The sequence below is a fragment of the Brachyhypopomus gauderio genome, chromosome 5 (genome assembly GCF_052324685.1).
Source record: "Brachyhypopomus gauderio isolate BG-103 chromosome 5, BGAUD_0.2, whole genome shotgun sequence".
Classification (NCBI taxonomy): domain Eukaryota; kingdom Metazoa; phylum Chordata; class Actinopteri; order Gymnotiformes; family Hypopomidae; genus Brachyhypopomus; species Brachyhypopomus gauderio.
The window spans coordinates 34,974,466-34,993,228 of record NC_135215.1 but is presented as its reverse complement, the minus strand read 5'-3'; the positions used below and the strand labels follow the sequence as shown (position 1 = coordinate 34,993,228).

The following is an 18,763-nucleotide window of genomic DNA, read 5'->3' as shown; positions in this document are numbered from 1 at the left end:
CCATCAGAAGTAACTAAAAAAAGCCCCCAGCACCTGTGATGTTTTAGACATCAGGCTCCTGTTCAGTGACACTAAGACTCCTTCTATACCTTTAGATTAAAAAAAAAGAATAAAGGAGGTAGGAAGGGATAAGTTAATGGAATATAATGATGTTCGACTAAACGAGACAGTCAAGAGAAGTACTTCCGATTTTAAAGGCCCCTGCTGGAGACAGGCAGAGTCAGTGGCTGCATTTCAATGCAGCGTGAAAAAAAGCACAACCCATTCAGAGAGGGAATCAATCACTCACTCCACTTCTCTCCTCCTTCGCTCACAATGGCAAGCCTGTGCTGATGGTGTGTGTGTGTGTGTGTGTGTGTGTGTGTGTGTGTGTGTGTGTGTGTGTGTGTGTGTGTGTGTGTGAAGTCTGACTGTGTGTCTGTAGTGGGGCTGATGCAAGGATCCGGAAGGAAGCAAAGGGGAGAGGATACATTATGAGTCTTCTTCACTCTAATCATAGTAAAAGACCTATAGTGCATAATATACTGCTGTTCAATGCAGTGGTGTTATTCATAAATTAGAGCTTGCTGTGAACTTGTCATGAACCTTAGATAAATGAGTGTCTGTTTCAGTCACCCTTTGTCAGAAACATTTGTCCCTCCAATTTAAGTGAACAACTTTGTTAACCATTTGCTAGTCACACAGTGCTTTTCTGTGCTAACTTTAGCAAAGATCAGCTAAGTGGACTGTACCTTATATTAGACAGGAGATGGTCAAGTGAGTTGACTCCCTTCAGAACATTCAAGATGATGTCACAGGATGTGTCAGGACACTTCAGCTCTGACATCCTGTCTCCTGTCAGGAGACTCTCACAATGGCCCCATGTCTCAGAGAACATGTACTAGGCCAGCTGTTGTGTAGACTTCCTGACACCTCCCCCTCTGCTGCTGTGCTCCTCCCCCTGTGCTGCTATGCTCCTCCCCCTATGCTGCTATGCTCCTCCCCCCTCTACTGCTTCACTAAGTGCCATGTTCACGAGCCCTGGCCCAGCCTGCAGGCTGCTGAGACAGACACATACATTAGCAAATGTTGCTGCCGGCCAAGAGTAGCAGATACTGCTTCTGAGATGACCGTGGCATACCCTGCCCAGTGGCTCCTAACTCCGAACAACACACATAGAGCATCTTCATGCATAAAAGCTGCAGGCTGATGTGAAGAGTCAAATATTGCATGAAATGTCAAAATCAGAAAGAAGCTCAAATTGTTCCCTAGAAAAGACTCGGGCCGAGCTCCCTGAGAGGGACAGGGTCAGTCGGAGAGGTCACTGCTTTGAACGCTGCAGTGAGGAATGGCTACTGTGCCAGGCCTGGTTTCTCTCTCATGATCTCCCTCTCTGTCTCCCTGTCTGTCTGTCTCTCCCTCTCTCTCTATCTCCCACTATCTTTTATAGTCTCTCTCTCTATCTCCCACTGTCTCTCATGGTCCCTCTCTCCCTCACTTACCGGTGCCGGGATACAGTGGACTGGACGAACTCTGGACTTAAGGGGCGTGACGTGGTTATTGCTGGACTTCAGTGATCTGGATCTCTGCACTGGCTCTGGTTCCATTGAAGCTTTTATAGAAGTGCTGTGTTAAAGTTCTTAACAGATCCGTCCTGAATGGGCGTGCGGAAGCAGCGTGCAGCTCGGGTTGAGGCCGGACAGACGGCCGGTTTAGCACAAGCCTCCACTCACAAACACGTCTGGTGACCTCCACAGGAGGATTTTACATGGCGCTGTGGATGTCAGTGCATGTGTGCCCGTGTTTGTAATGAATGTGCTGTTTGTAGACACAGGGAGACCATTTTTCATTGTTTTCTAGAATGTTGAAGACTCAACCCACTTTTTAATTCAGTGGAATATTTGTTTATGAGTTAGTGGAGTTATTTAGTTAGTTAGTTAGTTATTTACATTTTGTGGCTTTATTCTTGGTGCTGGATATAAAAAATGGAACGCCTTAAATTGCTTAATACGTAACTGTACTGTGGGTCAAATGTTTAACTTACCATGTTTATAACTTTTTCTACCCAGAGGTAGGTCTGGGCAGAATCTGGGCAGGATATACCCTTGTTTGTGAAGTCCAGGATCACTCTTGAATTATAACTGTATACATCCGTGAATAACACCGAGGCATCTGAAGTGTACTCAGTGTGTTTTGTAGTGTATTTTGTACTGTGGTAGAAGGAGCATTGATATTTTCTTGTCTGTTTCTCTCAGGATGTCTCTCCACCTACCATGGCTCTAGCTCTCTCTAATTTTGTCTCTCTGTCTCCCACTGTCTCTCTCTCTATCATGCTGTCTCTCCGCCTCCCACTGGCTCTCTGTCTCCCTCTCTCTCCCTCTCTCTCTCTCTCTCTAGTGCTTTCTTTTCCTCTGTCTCCTCATGCTGTCTCCCTGTGCTCCACTGTCTCTCTCACTCTCTCTCATACTGTCTTTCAGTCTCTCACTCTCTTACATGCTGTCTCTCTCTCCCATGCTCTTTCTGTACCTGTCTCTCTCTCTCTCTCTCTCTCTCTTTCCCTCTCTCTTTCTCATGCTGTCTCTGTGTTCCACTGAGTCTCTCTCACTCTCTCTCTCTCACTCTCTCTCTCTCTCTCTCTCTCTCTCTCTCTCTCTCTCTCTCTCTCTCTCTCTCTCTCTCTCTCTCTCTCATGCTGTCTCTCTGTGTTTCACTGTCCCTCTCTAGTTCCTGTCCTACTTCCCAGCAAAACGCCTCCTCAAAAGGAAACCAGTCCACACCAGTTCCTTCCTCAGGGCCACAGCTACACAACTATAATGAATGACAATGATTAGATTTTAGACTGAACATTAGATTCATGGTAAATACCAACAGTTGATGTATGTCTGCATGCGAGACTGTGAAAGGTGAGAAGCATGTTAATATGTCTGAAGAACTTCACATTTGTAATAATTATATCCAATATGCACTTATTTGGAAATGTACTTGCAAAAGTCCTTTATGTGTAGTTATGATTAAAGCAGTAAAAATTCATTACATGGAAGTGTGTAGACTAAATTGTCAATATTAAAGCTCATCTATTACCTTACAAATAAAATGTTTGTTTATAATGAGCTTAAAAATGATTTTATAGTATATATTTTGTGAAATGTCTGCCATCAGACAATAAACTACAGTGTATAGCTTGCATGTTCTCAAGGATTTAAACAATCACAGTAAATTCTCATACCGAAGGTGTCATTTTCTCCATGTAAATTATGTTCAGAAAAGGCACTGCAAATCAAAATAAGACAACTGAGTGGCCTTTTGTTGTTCTGGATGGCAAACAATCACATTAAACAAACATCAAGGCCCGTCAAGTCCAGTGTCTTCATCTTAAAACACCATCCAGAACTTGCACCATTGCCATAGAACTAAATCTGACACTTGATTCGGGAAATGCTGGATGTTTTAGCAGGAAAAGTGTAGTGCTCTTACACACCTCAGTCTGAGGTGCAGTCTGGTTAGGTTTTGGCTTTAAATATAAGCTGTCAACAAATTTAGGCATCAAAATTATGAATAAAGTTTCAACAGCCCGCAATCTCAATTACTAGATTGAACACTCTACATTAGAATTGTTATAGATATTGGGAGCTTGACAAATCATTTGAGCATAAATAAATGACATTTAATTAATACTACATGTAACTGGATTTCCATGAAATTAAATGGAAAAAAATAACATTTATAAACATGGAGAAAACATGGAGATGAACTACACAGTTCTTCGGCAGTTCAGCAGGACATCGATGTAGGAAACGTGGACGAAGACCAGAGCCAACACCTCACAAAATCAGACTTTCAATGGGAATGAACATTCCCTCTTTAAAACCGAAATCAAGTTGAAGAGCTTTCTTGAAAACATTGTTTATTAGTTTGCCTACTGAACAAAAATGCCTTCTAAGAGACAAACTTGAAAGGCAGATTCGTGTGGCAAAGGTCATTTCTCGAAGTAGCTGGCAAAACTTTTTATATGGGCGTTGCTGTTAAAGACAGGGGCTAGGCTCTTGTATGATAAAAGCTTGCTTTTTTACTTCAAACAGACTCTCCTGACCTTTCCTTGGGTTTGGACAGAAGCTCCTGCCGATGACCTAAATGCTGGTGCACTGAATACTCTAGATACACTGCAGTCAGAGGTTCACAGGTCTGCATAAACGCTGTCAAGGAAACGAGTTTACATGGTGCCTTGGTTAAGCAGGAAGAAACTGCAGAGATTTCTAGACCTAAGCGCCCTGCTATCAGCATATGAGTTTTGGCCACAGCACCAAGACTAAAACCATGTATGTGAAAGATTCACATGTGTGAGGTGTGGCCAGTCTCTTTGACACAGATGCATATTGCCACTTGCCATACAGAAATGGGAGAAGTCCCTGTGGGACATTAAAAGCTCCATGCTCACACCTTCACGAACCTTGAAAAGACAAGCAGAAGGTATGTGCTCCTTTACTATGAAGATCGGACATCTGCACAGGGTCAGGACAGCTAAAAAAAGCTGCTCTCCAACATCACTCCTAGTCACCATTACCCAACAACAGAGCTAAACAATTTCTCCATCATGTCCGTTCAAAAGTAAAGCACATGAAAGCACTAATAACGTATCGTGCCGAAGTCCAAACATGGGTTGGTCTGGCCTTTCTAATAAAAGAACTTAACACGTTTCCTAATACATGTAAAGATCAATGGAAAGATCTGTGGTGAATCAGAGGAACAAAGATTCTAGCACAGCTCAGTTACATTCACGCTTATAAAAGGACTGACCCCTAGCTTGTAGTAAAATTGGAAACACGGCATTCGTACTGACCATGATTTAACAGTCTGCTGGTTCCAATGTCCCGTCTGGTGAAGACCGCTCTCATCAGACCTTACAGAGATGTGAAATGTAGCAGGAGCGTGTGGAGAGAGTAAATGAATGACCTCCACATTGTTACATGAATGACTTTAATTTAACACTTAATGAGCACTGCACTGAGGGCAGCATTAGAAAGAAACCTGGGACTGGAGATGTATCAGAGTGAGGCAATGAATCAGATGGCTTAAAAATGGATCGTGATGAGCAACATCGTTTGTTAACATGGAAGGTATTCCTCTTCCCGCCACAATGTTTACCTCATTTCCAGTGCATCCTTTTCCCCACTAACAGCTCAAATCTAATTAACAAAGTTTGTTCCGGATAGTTGGAGGAGTTATTTTTGCATGCTGACCTAATATCAGTTTTGCTGTTTTCTTTCAAAGGCCGAGGGTCACTCAGAGGGAGCTTCTGCTTTGAGGCCAGAGAGTCCCAGCTGTGCTATAGTGGTGCTAAAACACATCCCCTCCCCACTGACCGAGGGCCGCGCTGAAGTCTGGACGCCTCTCACCCTTAGTGCTGTTGTCATACTGCAGTCATCACTAAAAAATGTGTGCCATATTTTGTCAATTGTGATTTTTACATCGCAATTGCAATTTGTCCTCCACTTTTAACCCATCTGTGCAGTTAGAACACACACACACTAGTGATTACTAGGGGGCTGTGGATCATACGTGCCCAGAGCGGTGGCCAGCCCTAGCCCGGCGCCCGGGGAGCAGTTGGGGTTAGGTGCCTTGCTCAAGGGCACCTCAGTCATGGCCTCAGGTCTGGGAATCGAACCCACGACCCTCCGGTCACAAGCCCAGTTCCCTACCACCAGGCCATGACTGCCCCACAGCTTAGCCATCTGATTTCACAGCCCCTTACACTGAAAAGCACTGAGCACTGTCCTCGACAAGCACCTGTTTTTGAAACAGATGATGATCCAGCATTATCTCACTCTTATAAGCATAGTTCTATTTCACCAACATCCAAAAGTCATGAGAGGAGCAGTCAGACGTCCACACAAGGAGAAGGAAAAGCCTTTGTTTTTAAATTTGGGTGAACATGTGGATCTTTAAAGAGCAAATAAACCAGGTAGGCCATTTCACACATTTCAAAATGAACGATTTTAGATTAGACCATGTGCATAAATGTAGGATATGAAGTTTTGGACTTCCAAACTAATGTAGAAGAGAGGGAGGAAACAAGGGGGTATGGAGTCTGATCTTCCACCACAGGAAGATCAGGACAGCATCACAAGCCTCATCCACACACCACAGCTGATGTGACACAGTGCAAATTCAATCTGGAGAAGATGTTCTGCTTCACACAGGACACACACACACACACACACAGGACACACACACACACACACACACACACACACACATCCACACATGGCCTCACACAGCTGGTGTGACCATGTGCAGCGGTGATATCAGCACGTACCATTGCTCTGTGATGGGAGGGAGGGGGGGGGGGGGGGGGGGGGGGGAACTAGACATACTGACAGGAGGCAAAGTCACGAGGCCACATCGTCTCTCGGCCACAGCCCCTTCCCCCAGTCGCCATGTTCTCTGTAACACTGGACTGGCTCATTTTGCACGTACTGGGGCAACAAACATGTCATGACTATAAGACACAGCAAACAGTGACAGAGCCAAACTAATCTCAATGTTTTGCCAATGACACTTAGCCGAGAATACTATGTATTGTTTTTTAGAGTAAAATGTACCTATACACTATAGTGTACCCATTGGTTACCAGAGGTGGGGACTCGAGTCACATGACTTGGACTCGAGTCAGACTCGAGTCATTAATATTAAGACTTTTGACTTGACTTGAAAAAATATTCAGAGACTTAGACTTGACTTGGACTTTTACACCAATAACTTGGGACTTGAATTGGACTTGAACCTGTTTACTTGCAAAGACTTGATTTTTTTTTACCCCAAATCTAAATTTTAAAACGCATATTAATATTTATAAAGTGCGCCCCATTAATTTCATTTCCGTCCTTCTGACGCAGACCGGCGTTACACCAGATTCTGTGACCGTCGAGTTTTGTGACCACAGGGGGCGCTATTTCACAGTTTCTGTTCAGAGGCACAAACGCTTTACGAATGCTACGTAAACTACGCTGATGCACTTTCTTTACTCGTTTTGTATGGAGTCAAATTAGGGTCTTTATTGGTGACGAAAAAATAATAATATCGCAAATATAAGATTAGCATTTTGCATTTTACATTCCTAATTTGTTTCTGCAATACTTTCCCTCTTTTGCGTTTCTTTCTTTTCTTTGCGTTTCACATTTTATGTTGCTGCTTTTTTTTGCAATACTTTCTCCCTTTTGCGTTTCTTTCTTTTGTTTGCGTGTCACTGCTTTTCTTTGCGTCTCGCATTTTACGTTCATAATTTTTTTTTGCGCTTCTCTCTTTTCTTTGCTCCAGTTTTACCCTCTGTGTGGGGGCGGGGAAAGAGGCGTGGCCAAGAGCGAAAGGCGTGCTGTGAACGTTCAGCGTCAGTTCAGCTTCCTTCCACTCTGAACTGAACTGCTGCTGCAGCGCATCTGGTGTTAAAGGAAGAGAGAGGTCGGGTATGTGCGAGATGGTGGCGCATTTCAGGGCATTGTTTTTATTCGCTCAGGTTTTCAAAAGATCATTTCAAACCGACCTCAGTAAAATGATGATAATAATAATAATAATAATATATATTTTTTAAACGAAGTTTTAAAAGGGCACTTTCGTTGATAAAGGGCAGAGTTGGTGGTGCTTTAGCACCTGATGTCTATGTCTGCACGCATATACCTGTGGTCCAGCTGGGCGACCGTCTGCCATGATACCAGTAACCAAATTGCCGCGCTGTGTGACGGTTCAACGGATGACGCTGAACGTTCACAGCACGCCTTTCGCTCTTGGCCACGCCTCTTTCCCCGCCCCACACAGAGGGTAAAACCGGAGCAAAGAAAAGAGAGAAGCGCAAAAAAAATTATGAACGTAAAATGCGAGACGCAAAGAAAAGCAGTGATGCGCAAACAAAAGAAAGAAACGCAAAAGGGAGAAAGTATTGCAAAAAAAGCAGCAACATAAAATGTGAAACGCAAAGAAAAGAAAGAAACGCAAAAGAGGGAAAGTATTGCAGAAACAAATTAGGAACGTAAAATGCATAATGCTAATCTTATATTTGCGATATTATTTTTTTTCCGTCACCATTAAAGACCCTAATTTGACACCATACTTTTGTTGGTGTCCACGAGCCAAAATATGACAGATGTTTATATTTACATTTATCGTCTCTTAATTACATAAATGTACTTAAACAAGATTTACCATCCCCTCACCATTGCAGCCAACAAAGAAATCATGAATGCAATGTACAGGTGAGCCTTTTTAACTGGGGTCACCAATTCTGACGGCAGCCATCAGAATATGTGACCCCACTGAATCTCCAGGTAACAATAGTAGCCTACACCGTGACCCCACAATAACAGAAAACAATAAAAAAATAACCCTAACCTTTTATTAGTCTATATTTAAACATTTTATCCAAATGTTTAGAATAACCATTCGTAATGACAGCATCTTGCTTACGATGAAGCTTGCTATTTTCGTGTAAATGATGTAACGAAACATTCTTGTTTAAGTACATTTATGTAATTAAGAGAAGATAAAATGTAAATGATCTGTCATCTTTTGGCTGGCGGACACCAACAAAACGAGTAAAGAAACGCATCAGCGTAGCATTCGTAAAGCGTTGGTGCCTGTAAAAAAAAAAAAGACTCGAAAGGACTTGAAATTCCAAGTTTCAGACTTGGGACTTGACTTGACGGTTGCCTGTCTTGACTCGAGACTTGACTTGAGTTGACTGTCTTTGCTTGAGACTTGACTCGGGACTTGAGGATAAAGACTTGGACTTACTTGAGACTTGCAAAACACTGACTTGGTCCCACCTCTGTTGGTTACCCATATATGTACCCATTCAACACCTACCCTGGTTAAGTCTGATCAGTTCTCCCTGGTTGACTGTACGTTATCCGGACGGGATTAGTTTTTCAGGGGGACGTCTGTGAAAAATATTTCACCCTTGTACTCAGTGATAAAACTCTTGCATCCGGACAGCAATTGAAAAAACAGGAGGACCCGCGAGTTTTTGGCTTTCTCGGTCACATGACATCGCCTTGTCACGTGATAGCATGTTTAATAACGTCACACTGCCAACTCTGATGATTCCTTTTTAACTTTTAACTTTACTACTGTTCAGTTCAGCATTTAAGATCTCCGTTTAAGTTAAGCTATTTTGTTAAACCAATACAGAAAACACATTATAAAAAATCGCTAATGAATGTAAATAGCTAAATAAATCCGTTAAATAAAATAAAATAAATCCATTAAAAAATCCAGTAAATCCATTTTCGCTCGCCGCTGTCTTTACGTGGATCTCCGTGAAAACGCGCGCCCAACGTGTAACTACGGTGCGTGGCAGTGGACATATAGCTGTTTTATTAAACGCGAGGTGATGTCTGCATGTATAAACTCAGACATGTGGATCCGGACGGGACTAAAATTACCAGACGACCACGGAGTACAGCGAAAAACAGTAGGTAATTCCGCCTGTAATTTTCTCTGAGGACGTCTGAGAAAAACACGGACATGCTCGTTCCGGACGGGATTAAAATCACAGAGGACCCCCCGTAAAAGAGAAAATTACCCCAGGACCCCCTGAGAAACGAATCCCGTCCGGATAGACCCTATCCGGACGGGATTAGTTTTTCAGGGGGACGTCTGTGAAAAATATTTCACCCTTGTACTCAGTGATAAAACTCTTGCATCCGGACAGCAATTGAAAAAACAGGAGGACCCGCGAGTTTTTGGCTTTCTCGGTCACATGACATCGCCTTGTCACGTGATAGCATGTTAATAATGTCACACTGCCAACTCTGATGATTCCTTTTTAACTTTTAACTTTACTACTGTTCAGTTCAGCATTTAAGATCTCCGTTTAAGTTAAGCTATTTTGTTAAACCAATACAGAAAACACATTATAAAAAATCGCTAATGAATGTAAATAGCTAAATAAATCCGTTAAATAAAATAAAATAAATCCATTAAAAAATCCAGTAAATCCATTTTCGCTCGCCGCTGTCTTTACGTGGATCTCCGTGAAAACGCGCGCCCAACGTGTAACTACGGTGCGTGGCAGTGGACATATAACTGTTTTATTAAACGCGAGGTGATGTCTGCATGTATAAACTCAGACATGTGGATCCGGACGGGACTAAAATTACCAGACGACCACGGAGTACAGCGAAAAACAGTAGGTAATTCCGCCTGTAATTTTCTCTGAGGACGTCTGAGAAAAACACGGACATGCTCGTTCCGGATGGGATTAAAATCACAGAGGACCCCCCGTAAAAGAGAAAATTACCCCAGGACCCCCTGAGAAACTAATCCCGTCCGGATAGGGCTTTACCCAGTGAAACAGGGTTACCAGTGCTGCTGTTTTTTTCCTGCATGTCAAAGTGACTGTTGGGGTTTTACCCACCCAAAAATATCTAGCCAGCAGCCGCCTTGTGTTCAGAACCTGACCATGAAATCCACCTTTTGTGCCGGTTTCTGCGGAGGTGATTACTGTGTAAAGAATGGCAAAAGTGCAAAAGTGGCCTATAGACTAACTGCACATGATAAAACATGTTTCTAATGAAGCAGCTGCTCAGTGTATTGTATCCCAATAAAACATAATCATCTAACTATGTATTATTATGGTTTTTCCAAAGTCATGCACAGTAGAAGCTGATCTATATTAGTCTTGTGATGCATGAGTTCCAAAGCCATGGTGAGCGCTACAAAACAACCCAACTGTGAATCACCCCTGGAAAATCTTTTTAGTCTAGATCTAGACATCATTTGCTCATAAATTACACTGAAATGAAATTGAAACACTAGAATACATTAGATTTGTTATAGATACCATCAGTCCAAGCTTCTGCTTTTCTGGGAACTCATACTGACTGTCAGGCATATCACTTCAGGCTCTGGTGCGGCCCGTTCAATTTAATATGAGGAAAGCCTTGTGTTTCACTGAACAGTTGAAACTCTATGAAAAAGACCATGATATTGTTCGCAATAAATATCTACTATTTGCTATAGCAATCCTTACTTTTTTGTCATAACATATCAACACTTATGTGTAAATACTTTGTGTATTTACACATAAGTCCCAAATACTGAAAAAGTAACACAAATGGGGCAAACAGCCAAATGACTGTACTGTTTTTTTTTTTTTGCAAACACAATTATCCAATTTCATTTACACATCAGTGAAATATGCAAGGGTGAAATGCCATATAGTGATCAGAACATTCACATAAAAAGCATGTGACTAGCTTTGAGCCTGCCAAGCAAGAAATAACAATGCTAATAAAACAAACGTTCTAAAAATACCTCTTTAAAACAGGAATGAAATGCAGTTTCGCTCAATACAATATACTTTGGAATTGAATTTGAATGGCTATAACTGCCATTTTTAACTCAACAATCAGTTTGGATGCTAACTTTAGCTTTGCGTAAGGCTGAATCCTCTCAGCCGGCCCGTCGGTTAGAGTGGGTACGGGTACAGATTCAGGAGTGGAACTTCCGTCAGCCATTTGCTATACACGGATGACATGAGGCTAGAAGGGTGCTCAGTTGATAGCAAAAGGCTAAATGCTGATCAGCACAGAGGAATCTCACCTACCCCACAGCCATTTAACAGACCTGGAAGCCCTCTGGAGATTCTGGGGATTCTCCAATAACAAGGAGACAGCAATAAGAAGCACAGTGTCATCCAAGCACCTTCACAGGGTGAGGTTGGACTTCACGAGTCAGATGACAGGGAATGATCTGATCAAACCCATAAACACACGTGTCCTACCGCTCTTCAGACACCCAGCAGGCAAAATAAGATGGCCAAGAGAACAGCTGATGTTGCAGACGTCAAGACCAGGTAACTCAACAATACGTCTAAGATTCAACGACCAAAAGCCGTACGCCAGCTGGAAGGAGGAGGTGGAGACGTGGTCGTCGTAACGTAAGATACAGTGTCCAGAGCAAGACGGGAAACGTCCATGTGTATGTCCAAGCAACGGCTCCCACGGATGAGTTGATGAGGTGCCGTAGCAAGACCCTCCACGACATGAACAACTACTAGGTCAACCATCAACAACTAGGTCATTTGAAACCTCAGAAATGAGCTAGTCCTGCCCCTAGTGGTGGCACTAGTGACACAACAAGTGTCAGAGATCATATACAGAAACATATGCAAAGCTAAGGTGGCCATGATTGATAGCATCCCCATAAGAAGAACACACAGGGTGTATATGACATTACAACAGACTACATTAAAAACAAAATCTATCTAGCTCACTAACAGAGCTGACCAACCTGATCAAGAGAACTGTAAAATATATTAATGTTTCACTCACCAAACTTGGCACCAATTTGGAGTATTAAGTTTGGCAGAAGACATGAAATTCATCTTTCCTGCTTTTCAAATAGAAAAGATGTGTTGACCACCTAAATCTAGTCTTTTTTTGCTTTTTTGGTATTTTCACACTGCTGCAATCAATCTAACTAGCATTTTGAACTTCAAGTGTCTGTGCATTACCCAGTAGGAGACATATGAAGTGATTGTTAAGCCAATCTAATATAAGGTATTTGTTTTTACATGGATGTGACCCACTGACATATTAAAATAATATTGATAGATGGAAAGCAATTACACGTTCAATCCAGAAGGATGATAAATAGGTGTTTGTTCAGGTGATCTGCTGGACAGAAGACAGAGAGCTAAAAAAAAAGTGACTGTTTGGCTTCAGACTGGATGTCTAAACCCTATTAAAGAGTTAAACATCTTCAAGTCCAAATGGGTGGAGCAACAGAGAGTGTTGGAGAGCAAAGCTGAGATCCTGTGAAAACTCCAATTTGAGATATGCATGTAATGGTTAACCAACCAGAAAACAGCAATGGCAAAAGATGACTCAGGTCCAAGTGATGAAAGCATCTAGTGGGGAAACTGGGAAAATATGTCCGGTTACCACTAAGGTTGTCCCAGTGGCGATCCTCAGTCCAGAAGAGCATAATCTTCGTGATGGTGTGTAGTGGGTGGTGGTGTGTAGTGGGTGGTGGTGTGTAGTGGGTGATGGTGTATGGTGGGTGATGGTGTGTAGTGGGTGGTGGTGTGTAGTGGGTAGGGCTGTCGCGGTGTAAGAATTTCCACTGCGGTAAATTAACAGGGCTCCACACCGCGATATGCGGTATTATCGCCATTTTTGTTGTTTTCACAAACATATCCTGATTTAAGTGCTATTCTAAACACGTTTTTATTGCAGTTGTTATTAAGAATATTATATTTTTATAACAAAGCCGACACAGTTGTAGGACAAATTCAACAGTCCTTATTGTTAAATGCAGAGCACGTAAGGCTAATGACGCGCAATAAGAACACTCCTTTACTCTTTCATGGAAACAAAGTCCAGCTTATAGCCTACGATTGATCTGCGCTGTGCAAAGAAGGCAAAAAAACTTGAGCACATGAGATCAGAATTCGTTTAAAAAAAAGAAGGAAAACGAAACCCTTCCTTTAGTAATAAAGTCTAGGTTTAGTCCGGCGTTATCATGTCCTTGTTACGTGCTAGGAAAACCAACATGTTCACCTTATGTGGTTTCAGAGAGGATCTAAGTGGGGTAACAATGTTTCCGGCAGCACTAAAAACTCTCTCTGGTGGTGTGCTCGTTGCACAAATACACATGTACTTGCGGGACACTTTAGAAAGCAGAGGAAATCTAACCTGGTTGTCGCGCCACCAGGCGATGGGATCTGCGTTAGGGCTGTGCAGGTAGCTCGAGCTCGGCATGTGCGCGAGCTCTCTTAGTTTCCCCGTTTCACAGCAACCTTTCGCGCACAGATTTTGCATATTGCCTCGTCTAAATTGTCCGGCTCTCTCTTTTCATTCGGTTGAAAGCCGAAATGCTCCCAAACTGGCGAAGTCACATTTGGTTTTGCGACCAGAGTAGCCGCAATTGTTTCCATAAAAAGGCCACTCAGAAGCAACGGATACGAACGTTTTTAAATAGTAATTAACATCCACCGCACACGCAGCGAAGTGGCTTACGTGTAAAACAAGAAGAACCTTGTGGAAAAAAGAAAACACGAACATCGCGGTGTGACGGTTGCTTGGAATTCCCTGCGGTTGGCAGGTGAATATCGCGATATTACAATATTGCGGTTATTGCGACAGCCCTAGTAGTGGGTGATGGTGTGTAGTGGGTGATGGTGTGTGGTGGGTGATGGTGTGTAGTGGGTGATGGTGTGTAGTGGGTGGTGGTGGTGTGGGTCGGGTGGAACAGAGATGCTCTCCTTTACAGCGGACTGCCAGTTCCCAACCAGTCTTCCCATCACACACATCTCATCGGCACCTCTCTTCTAACTCCAGCCATGGACGTGAAGCTCTTGGGCAGCAGCGGGGCAGAGCATGGTGCTGTTATCTGCTTCACGCCCACGTGCCTTTTCCACTTTTCATACTAGTCCCCAACTTTTGATGATTTAAAAAGATCTTGTCCCCAGCATGAGAAAAATAACAAACATCCATTATCTGTAATTCCTGTATACATCACCTATCAACAGACTTTGAACAAACACTAACACTGACCTTTAATTTTACTTTAATTTAATTTTTTTGTGGACACAACAACCATTTGTCATTTTCTCCCTCGACCTTCTTTAACCCTTCCCCATTAATAACCCCACCATCGCTTCTGACCTCTGCGTGACCTCTCCCTGCCTACAGACAGAACACTTAACATTGCTTTCCCACCTGTGAAGATGTGGACCACTTCAAAGCAGCAGGCAGTGATTGAGCACTGATTACTGCGGGCCACTTGACTCATTTCATCTCATCTCAAGGACTAAACTTTTCAGGAATGAAATGGGAGGGGGATGGAATTCTCTGCAAAGACAGCCGGCAGATTCTCACTTTCATGGGCTGAACCTGTTCAATCACGTTCCTTTAAAATACATTTGATTATCAATGGGAATAGACTTGGCAATCATCATGCAGCTAAATGAATATGCATAAGAAATATTTTCATATATGCATACATGCATATAGATTTATTCTAAGTTGCTCTCTGCTGTCTCTGGATATTCTCTGGTGGTGACAATACAGAAAGAATGTTTTTGGAGTTTTTTTTTCTTTCTTTTTTCTGCAAGTTAGGCTGGGAAGCATAAGGTTCCTGAGAAAGTTATACTGTATGAGTTGAAACACATTTCGGAAATGCTTAAATATATTTAACCTTTATATATACACCTAAATAGACAGCATTCAAGAAAAACAGACAATAAAATCTAACATTCATATCAATAAATATACTGTATGATGACACATGCACTCCATCCAATTTTTTTGAACACAATCTTTATATTTTTCAAGCATGTGACAAGCTGTCATTTTTTATACTCATGGTGTGATTGACACACTATTGAGTAATTTTCCGCAACTGTGAATCATCTTATATGGAAACCTTTTTACGCTGAAATAAACTATGCTAGTTTCGAAACAGGAAAGTTATGTGTTTAGTTCATCTGTGTATATTTCCGATAGAGAGAGGCAGTTCCACGTGTGAACTTTCTCTGGGCCCTCTGGCTGTTCTAGCACATGCAGTAAGAAAACGAAAAGGAAAACTCCTTGTGGTATTGCTCAAGACATACAAAATTTTAATTCACAACATTTGCAGGGACACTGTTGCACTAAAATAAGCCACGCAATCATGGAAATTAGTGAAAGGGACAGAGACAGTGTGCTCCCAATTTGATAAAAAATGGTGATTGCGATAATCTGTTGCATATTCTGCTGTTTCTGCTTAAACAGAAACAAAGCTTTAAAATCATCTCATGAAAACTTCAATAATACTATCTAGTCTGCATAATATATTATATATACATTTAGGCAATGATTTCAGTGCAAAATGTCCTACTAAAGTACATGTAAAATGATAGCCCAAAATGCTATCGTAATAATTTACTAATTAGAAAAGTATGATGCATAAATAATTACAAAGGATTGTGCAATTTAAACATTTTATAGCGTGTAATGATATACATTATTATTTTCATACATTATTTTCAATATTGTTTCCTTAATCCATAAAAAAACAAGTAGATAAAGCTGATGTTTCTGGAAATGGTGAACAAACCACACACACAGCAAAAAGTGTGTGTATGTCAGCCCCTCTGGCCTGATCACGCGTGCACTGGTCCTAGCAACAGCGTTTCTGCTCCCAGTGTGTCTGGGACCAAAGTTCCTGTGACATGGGTGGAACTCCATGAGGTGAGTGCTCTAAAACCCACAACCCACCACGCTCAGGCCCATCACAGCCACCCTGGACTGGGCCACATCCCACCACGCTCAGGCCCATCACAGCCACCCTGGACTGGGCCACATACCACCACGCTCAGGCCCATCACAGCCACCCTGGACTGGGCCACATCCCACCACGCTCAGGCCCATCACAGCCACCCTGGACTGGGCCACATCCCACCACGCTCAGGCCCATCACAGCCACCCTGGACTGGGCTTGCGCTCTGCTGCCTGGCCCTGACTGCTTCATCTGTCTATGAATCGCAATTGTTTTGTACATTATTGTGCACAAACTGCACTCTTATGCATACTAGCAGAAGAAAATAAAATGAATGAATTCAAAATAAATAAATAAACTGACAACACATGCATCACCAGGATTTTCATTTCAGGCCCCACTGGACTGTTTGATAGAATCAGAAATTGCCAGGACAAGGTCATACCTGTTCTCTCTGTCTGTATTTGTCTGTGTCTGTATTTGTCTCTGTCTGTCTCTCTATTTCTTATTTGTAATTATATGAAATTTCTAATTATATGAAAATAGAGGTTATGATGAAAATAACTTTGTCTGACAAGGGGATAGTTTGACATTGCTGCTCACACTACTAACCATTCTGATACAATATTTATCATCTGAAAGTCCTGAAATTACTAAAATTATCTTAATTTGAGTGTAAACATCCATTTCGTGAACTCCTGTGTTTACTTGACCAGATGTTTAAGAAGAAGTGGAAGAGAATTCCATGAGTTCTCACAAGTTGACTAAAACACGCAGGACATCTTTCAGACCAAAAACAGTTCGTTATTTCGTTCGTTATTTCGTAACAGTTCGTTATTTGAGAATTCTAAAGTAAGTGTAGGATGTAGCAAGCAGATGAGTCTCCTCACGCCCTCCAGGTCAGCCCTAACGTATGCATCACCCACACACGCTACAGAATCTTACATCACGTGCGATGACAGCGGGCAACCTGCCTCCCAGTATCCCAGCCTCCAGGCCAACAACAATAAACCATGCATTACCCACGTATGCTGCAAAATCTTACACTGTATATAGGCTACTGCCTTTTTTCACAATATAACTATTGTGTGCACGTTCCAAGACCAACGCAGTTCACAGACAAAAACGCCTTGGTGAGTCGTCGCTGTAATGCTCACGGTTAGAGTTTGGGGGAGACTGATGTATCACTACCTTTTACCCAGATCAAAAATAAATACACCTGTGACGTCAAGAGCCAAGTCAGTATTTGGCGATACTGATTTTTCAATTTTACTTATTTTGCTATTAATGTACGAACATCAAATGGAATTCTGTCTCCACTCAAATGTCTGTGATGTCACAATGAATTGGGCAAACATCTGTATTCAAACTCAGACTGGTTGGAAAGGCAAAGTGTATCATTGTCATCAAAAATGACATAGACTAAAACAAATGTTTACTTGCCTAGAGTAACAGCCCTCACACAAAATAACCCTGCCACTAGAGGTACTCGCTATTATACAGACCTATAGAATTTTACATGAGACAAACTCATTAAATTGACTGAATTTTACATCAGGCACATTTAACAAAGCATGGTCAGGATGTTGTCATACTCTTAATGGAAGCGGAAAGTGAAGTCAGTCTGGGCTTCAGCAAAGTTGGCCTGATTGTAGCCAGCTTTCCTGGTTCAGGAAGACTCCAGTAGCACATAACAAGCTCACAGGTAGCTACAGCCTTATAGCATATCTCCAAAGTAGCCTAGAGTAAGTTGTGTGCAAAAAGCAGGTGAATAAATCAAATAGATGAGCGCATCCTAAGGACCTGGAATGAGGATACTCAAAGCTTGGCGTATTCTGCGCTTATAGATTGTAATAACCATTCAAATATCACTGTAATAAAACCATTCACATGTCGTCTCCCTGCGTTGCCTGCAACATGAAGGCATATTTAGGTGTAGGATGGTTAGAGTCAGACCTGGTACGCCACATTAATAGTCTGTGATGCTATAGACGTCTATAGACAAAGAAGATTCTTTTCGGATCTTACCGCAAGCTTTGCTGCTTCAACTGATGCACTAGACGCCCTCACACCTTACCACCAACACCCAAATAATGGGCCAGTCAGCCTCAACTGCTTCGTTTAAAACAGCCACCGTCGTTATTAAACAGACTGCGAAGATGCACGACCACGTCTAAAAACGCCAGGTGCACCTGCCCAGCGTACGCAGTGAACATCTGCTCATCCTGGACCATGATCACTGATGGATGGCGTTTAGAAGAAGAAACGCGACTATCTTACCGTTTCTCACTCAGTCATCGTTCCTCGGTCTTCCGTCAATGTGAACAGATCAGTCCTTTCGAAAATATGGTTTCAAAATCATATGACAAAATCGCCTCTTCGTCTAGCTGTCGCTATCTCCCTCATCCTCGTGCCATTCAGCGATGCAGCATAGCCTCAAAGTCACGCCTACCCCTCCCGCCCCTCCCGCCCCCCACATGACGTCAGGAGGGGCAGCTCCCGCCCCTCCCGCCGCTCCCACCCCCCACAT

The 18,763-nt window shown here is 42.5% G+C and overlaps 1 protein-coding gene across 1 annotated transcript in view; it reads right to left on the bottom strand.

The window, feature by feature from the left end:
* otud7a (OTU deubiquitinase 7A) overlaps positions 1 to 18,669 on the bottom strand; it is a 62,947-nt gene extending 44,278 nt beyond the window's left edge. Inside the window, 1 exon segment of the mRNA XM_077007480.1 lies at positions 18,514 to 18,669. The gene's annotated coding sequence lies outside the window, so the exon portion shown is untranslated.
* Between the last annotated feature and the right edge of the window lie 94 nt (positions 18,670 to 18,763).